The sequence below is a fragment of the Otolemur garnettii genome, unplaced genomic scaffold (genome assembly GCF_000181295.1).
Source record: "Otolemur garnettii isolate 467f Iridium unplaced genomic scaffold, OtoGar3 scaffold00161, whole genome shotgun sequence".
NCBI lineage: Eukaryota > Metazoa > Chordata > Mammalia > Primates > Galagidae > Otolemur > Otolemur garnettii.
Window position 1 is genome coordinate 172,898 of NW_003852556.1, and position 6,907 is coordinate 179,804.

The 6,907-nt window shown below is 47.8% G+C and overlaps 1 protein-coding gene across 1 annotated transcript in view; it reads left to right on the top strand.

The window, feature by feature from the left end:
• The window catches only part of RASA3 (RAS p21 protein activator 3), a 111,604-nt gene that overhangs the window by 32,297 nt on the left and 72,400 nt on the right, over positions 1-6,907 (top strand). The gene's annotated exons all lie outside the window — the stretch shown is intronic.

Here is a 6,907-nt window from a genome sequence, read left to right on the forward strand (position 1 = left end):
GGGTCCAGGCTGGGGATTCGAACCCGCCACCTTAGGTGTACGTGGCTGGCGCCTTAGCTGGTTGAGCTATAGGCGCTGAGCCATTGTGCCATTTTTCATGTTGCTTAGTCTGAGCAAGGACTGAGAAACGCAAGGGCTTAGGCTTGTAGGGCAATTAACATTGAAGCTGTGTCCTCGTTAATTGCTTCTGACACCCAGGATTCAGCAGGGGTGTCCCACTGCTGGCTTTCAAGATGCATGTGCCTCTCAGCTAGAGATGGCTGGGAACAAGAGTACATGTGAAGGAAAGCCTGTTTAGAAACCATCCTTCACACTTTCTGAAAAGGCGAACATTGAAGTTCAGGGAACCTGGGGAAGAGACCTTACCAGTACACTTTAGGATGAGAGGAGCCAGCCAAGAAAAACCAACGTGTATAGGTCTTAAAATTGTCAACTTTACAGACGTCAGTGCTTCTCCCCTTTGGGTTGTGGCATGATGCTCAGCCTAGGATGTCTGGGATGGAACTGGCTTTTCTAGCAAGCACTAGGAGATGTGGCTGTGCTGGCCATGCTCTGAGTGGCACTGGCATTGCACACTGGATGGGGCACAGGGCTCAGCCACTCAGGGAGGGGAAATGATAGCTCCCTGGAGGGATGGAAAGGGAGGAGCCAAAGAGAACTGTGAGGCACTAGACAGAGACAGTGCCCTGGAGTGTCAGGAGGCAGGAGGGTGGGGTTAGTGGCTTGTCATCTGTGGGAGGCTGGCAGGGTGGGGCTGGCGTCCTGCATGGTGTTTACAGTGTAGTGGCTCAGGGATCAAAGAAGACATCTCTGTGCAGCTGGTGACTCCACCTTCGGGTTTAGAATTATGGGCTGTGTGGTTTCATCAAAACAGCTATTTTGATTTTGAGAACATTTTTAGCAGATGAATTATATCCTTGCATATTGCCACTTTTAAGAGGCAACAAAAACACATTCTAGTGTTTGTGTGTTTAAAGACACAGGGGCTTGCTCTTTTGTCAGGCTGGAGTACAGTGGTGCAATCACAGCTCACTAGACCCTCCGATTCCTGGGCTCAAGCTGTCCTTCCATCTTGGCCTCCCAGAGTGCTGGGATTACTGGCTTGAGCCACTTCCTGGCCCAAACCACACATTCTGATGACTTAATGAATTAGAGGCTCTCCTACCCCCATGAGAGGTTGAGACTCTCCTTATTCTGCATGGTGGCTGACAATGGTCTCTTACCCATTCGGAAGCTTCTCCTAAGGCCCAACAAGTGAAGTCATTTATGTTTTTTTTATGCACCCTACAGATTCTTCGAAATAATTTGTCAACAAGAATTAAAGGCTGAGGATTATTGCCAGGGTCCAGCCTGGCTTTTTAGGAGTGTCTTGTGGGGTTGCCTATGAGAACAGTTGGAATAAGGATGGCTGGGAGGTGTCTTCAAGCCTCAGGGCAACTTAAGCTTCATCCCAGCATGGCCCCTTCTGTTTTGAGGTCTGCTGCTGGGGGCAACTGTCTGCACCAGAGGCTACTGGCTAACACTCCCACAGATAGCTTAGTAAGCTTAGTTATTTCTGTTTATTGATTTATTCATGAGTGCCATGATTATTTAATTTACTGAGTGCTTATCTGAGGTACTGTCTGCAGGAAGTTGAGCAAAGGAGACAAACTCATACAAAATAGTCTGAAGAGCTTAAAAAATATGGGTGCACGTGGCTCCTAGTGTTGAGGCAAAGAGCTATATTCATATTGGTCCTTGCTTGCTGTCTCTGCCCTGTAGGGTGAGGGCAGAAAGTAAATAAACCTGTCCCATAAAAGGGGTCAGCAAAAAACTGCTATTTCCACTGGTGCTGAATACTTAAGACCAAGGCTGGCTCTCTTGTGAGTTTGCAGCCAGAATCCACACAAAATCTGTGGTCCAGAAGCCTTGATGGTGCCTGTACATTAATGTGGTTGACATCTAGCCAGAGAGGCAGGTGTCAGGTGGGGCCATTCTCTACCACTCCCCAGAGTTTAGCTGTTGCCACAAAGGAAGTGGTTGCTCTACCCCTCTCTGGGGCATCACCCTGGATTGGATTGTGTGTCTCACCTCCTGCCATGCTTCCTCCAGAGTCATCTTCACCTTTAAGATCTGCTCATTCATTTGGTAAAGTCCCTGTAGAAAACAACAAAGCCCATACCTGCATCTCTGAACCCAAAAGACCCCACTGGGTGTTCTCTGGCTGTGGAATCTGCAACCTGGCAGAGGGCTGGCCCTCCTCTGGAACACTCTGGCCACTGGCTGGAGCCCGTGCCCCAAGCCTTCCACCCTCCCCTGGCTGAGTCTGTCCCTGTTGCCCAATGTTGTCTCTGAGTCAGCATGAAGCTGAGAGAGGAGATAGGGCAGGCCTCCTGCTTCCTGCTTCTCCTCAACCAAGGTCATCTTGGGGATCAGACCATGCTCTGTCTGGCATCCTCTCTTCTCTCTACTTTCTGTGTTTTGATGTAGGGAGGTCCAGAGCAGCATCTGTCACAGGGTTAATTTTACGAGTTCATTGATGCTCATGTTTGGGAGAACAGCCCTCACCTCATCCCTTCTCCAAGAAAGTGATTTTGGCCTAAGTTTCCATCCTACTTGGGAAAATAATTTCCTGATGTTGAAATGAACTTTGTTCACACACCTAACTTTTTAGAGCAATAGTTTTCACTCATTTATGTGGGAATCCATTATTTGTTTGCTTATTTATTTGAACTAAAAGGCTTCATGAAGTTGCATTGGCAGGACGGGGAGCCCAGGAAGCAGCTTCCTGCCTGGGTACAGAATCTGCTGGAAAGCACCCTGGGCCCTTCCCAGGAAGGACAGTCCCAGCACCTCTGACCTGAGAGGAGCAGTTAGAAGGCAAGGGAAGGTGGTGCCAGAGGAGTCACCACCTCACCAGAGGAGAGGAAGGTATGGCTGCTATACACTCCACACAGCTTCAGAGCTCTGGTCTGTCCAGTTAAGTCAGTGTCTCCTCTCACCCAAAGGAAGAAGTGGGATGCTCTTCCCTCCACCGGGATGGAAGGGCCTACCATTTCATAAGATCCTGGGTCTGTGAGGAGCCAAGTTCTGACCACCTGGCTGCCCTGGCAGCAATTCCCTCTCACAGGGAGGCGCTGGCCCCTATAGCAACGCCCCCACTGCCTCTCCTCTGTCTACACTCTCATCTGGAGGGGAAGGGGCCTCCTAGCATGGCACAGGCATGGCTGGTTTCTTTGCCCCTCCACCCACGTGCTGCCAACCTCCACAGCACCAGCTCTTAAGAGTTAGGTTATGTGTTAAGAGCTATGTTTGTAGAAAACTTCCTTTTGTTTAAAAAATTGTGATTGCTCCAAAAATAGTCTAGAATTTATAGATAAATGTCACTGTGGTGATTATTTCTGAGCAGTGGAATTATGAGAGGTTTTTTGCTCTTCTGTTTGTTGTCTCTTTTTTTTTCTTTTCTTTTTTTTTTTTTAGAGACAGAGTCTCACTTTGTCACCCTTGGTAGAATGCTGTGGTGTCACAGCTCACAGCAACCTCCAGCTCTTGGGCTTAGGCGATTTTCTTGCCTCAGCCTCCTGAGTAGCTGGGACTATAGGTGCCCACCACAATGCCCGGCTATTTTCTTGTTGCAGTTTGGCCGGGGCCGAGTTCTAACCCACCACCCTCTGTATATGGGGCCGGCGCCCTACTCACTGAGCCACAGACACCACCCTGTTATGTCTCTTATATGTTTGTCTCTTATGTATTTTTAACATAAAATGAGAAGTTAATAACTAAAGGAACAAAGACAAACTGAGTGAAGAATGTTGCATTTGGCCTGTGGAAGGAGCAGTTTGGTCAAAGACATGAAAGTTTCTTTCTGTTCTTACTGAAAGATGTAAATTGCTCAGAAAATAGTGCTTTTGTGTGGTAGAAATGACTAAACTGAGAAAGACCTCAACAGTTCCAAAGTTGTTCAGGAGGGGAGAAGTTACTTGGGGTTGGAAACGGAACAGGGCAGGAGGAAGTTCGTGGTTTGGAGACAGACTGTTCTTTCCCTCAGATGCTGTTAATAAAGTCCAGCTGCTGACTGAGGAAACAAGACTTGGAAATAAGGAGACTTACTGGGAGTAATATTTTCCTTCTGAACATTTACTTTTCTCTCTAATTTCTCAAGTTAAAGCTTTAAAAAAATCTGTTTGACACAAGGGGGGACCTCAGTATGAACCTGAACATTCCATACATATCCTCTCTGAGCCCTGGGGTGCTCCGGGGGAGGACCCATCCTCCCGGAGCCCTGGGGTGCTCTAGGTGGGGGGCCCATCCTCCCTGAGTCCTGGGGTGCTCTGGGTGGGGGATCCATCTTATCTAAGCCCTAGGGTGCTCCGATAGGGGTCTATCCTCCCTGTGTCCTGGGGTGCTCTGAGTGGAAAGACCATGTGAGTAGTCCATTGTAGATGATGGGACTGTGCTGAGGGTGCTAGGAGGGGCAGAGGAGCCAAACCTGCTTCCCACTCCCCCATTCTACCAGTCTCCTCAGGGAGCCATGGGGGAGAGAACAGGAGACTTTCCCTGATGACCTGCTCTGTCGGGGCCCAGTGCAAGGTCTTGGGGTTCAAGACATCTCGACCACATCTGCCTTGTGTCCCCTCCTGCAGATGCTTGCTGCTTTAGGTGCTGTGGAGCTAGTGTGGCCAGTGTGATAGCTATTTCTTTGGGGATGTGGGTGTGGAGGGTGGGAAGGGCCCAAGCCCAGGCCCAGCTCTGGGTGGTGCCCTGTGGACCTCTCTCACTACTGGTGCTATTGCCCAGAGACCCTGAGTGTCCCACCCTCAGCCTGACTGTCTAACCAAGAGCTTTGAAGACCCACACTCTGCCATCTTTCCAACAAACACCTGCCTTGCATGTGCACAGCTTCCTGTTGCCCTCACCTGCAGTGATAGCATCCTATGTGAGCTGGGCTCTGTCCTGCCCTTTCTGTATGACAGGGGCTTTCTCTTGGCACAGTGGCCCCTTCTGTGGGGCCTTGTGGGGGTTAGCACTCAGTGAAGGTGGCCACTGGGATCAAGGATTCTCACAGGCAGATGTACCTGGCTTGTCCCCCAAGGAATTGCCTGGCAGCTCCCCTTGGACTCTGGGAAATGCAGGAAGCTGAGTGCCAGGCTTCTGTTTTCTCACGGTCACGAGGTGTGGCAGCCGCAGATGCCGGAAGTGATTTCAGGAAGGAGAGGCTGTGCTGTCTGCTGGGCTCTGGAGGAGGAGGAGGAATTCAATTCAGATAGCTTCCCCTTGTTGGAGCTGCTATGTGAAGAACAGCTGTTTTCTATAGGAGGCTTTTTCTCTTTTCCCTTCATTTGAGCTTCTTGCAGTAATTACTCAGACCTGAGAGGCAAATGCTGCCCGTCCACTCCCTCATCCCAACAGCAGTTTTAAGGCCAGCCAGCCTCTTGAGGCAGTGCTTTCCTTTTAGGTGGGAAGAGAGTCCGGACCCCTAAGGCTGCACATGGGGGCCTGGTGGGGCATCTCTCATGCCTCTAGCCTGAGACAAGGCCAAAGGCAGCCTGGGGTTAAGCTGCTGATGGTAGGAGCCCTCATCAGGAGGAGATGGGTCTGCAGGGGCACAGGTGGAGGAGGGTGTGGAAGGACATCCTCTAGTTCACCCAGTTCTGCTTTTTTTTGCAAATGTGCTTTCAGCTCTGCTGCTAGGAAACTTACCACAGACCCCTTGTGGATGGAAGGATGGGCATATCTTCCTCAGAGTGCACAGGCTTGTCTCTGTGGCCTGGGTCTGCACCTGGGGCTTATAGGGAGTGAGAGTCACCCTGTCCTCACACACATTCTGCTTCCTCAGACTCCTTAGGACCTCCAGGGTCTGTGCTGGTCCCCACATGAGATCCTCAGCCTCCACTCCTGCTGTTCATGTCAGTACCTATGGTGGAAGTCACTGCAAAATTGGGATCATGCGTCCAAATTAACTGCTGATAACAAAGCTATTAACAAATTTGTGGTGTTTTAGTTTAAAAAGATGCATCTATGGCTTATCACCACATAAAAGATGCACCAACGTGAATTGATCATTTCTCTCTGAATTTGTAACACTAGTTTAGAAGTTCCCAGTGGATTGATATCCTGAGCAAGGAAAGAATGTGAAAAATGAGTATTCGAATAGAAAATAGACCAAGATAATTTCAAGAGAAAATGAAATTTAAAACTGCTCATAAGAATATGATGTTCAACTTCACCAATGATTTAAACATTTCAAATGAAAGCAGATTTTTGGCCATCAGTTAGCTAAGTTTAAAAGCATTAATAAGACTCAGTGTAGTAGGGTATAAATTGGCCTAAACTTTCCAGAGAGCCTATGGCTTCATGCCCCAAACCCTGAGCTCAGTGCATGTCTTTCCACCAGGCCATCTATGGGTATTGTTGGATGGCCATGTTGCTGACCATGTAGCTGACTCTGTACTCTAGCACTGGTGCAGCTTTGCTCTTGATCTGATGCTGAAAGGGACCCAGCTGCAATCAGTGTCAGGTGCTGAAGCAGCAGGTGTGGGCCTGCACATGACTTACTGCAGGTGGTTGTTTGCATAGTGACCCACGGCAGGACCAAAGGATGAGTAATATAATGCCACTTTCATTTTAAATATGTGTATCTATATTTAATTAACATATTTTGTGTTCATAATATAAATATTTACTATTTAAAATGTTAATACATATTTATACTGCAAATATATTTATATTTTATGTATTTTATATAAATAAAATTTGTGTACTTTAAATATATAAATAAGATTTATATATTGTACTCTGTATCTTTAGGGGAAAAAAAACACTAGGAGAATGTATCCTAGAACACTAATTTTAGATTTCACTTTCTGACTTTTTAATATATTTTTAAATTTTGGTCTTTTTTTTTTTTTTTTTTTTTTTTGAGACGGCG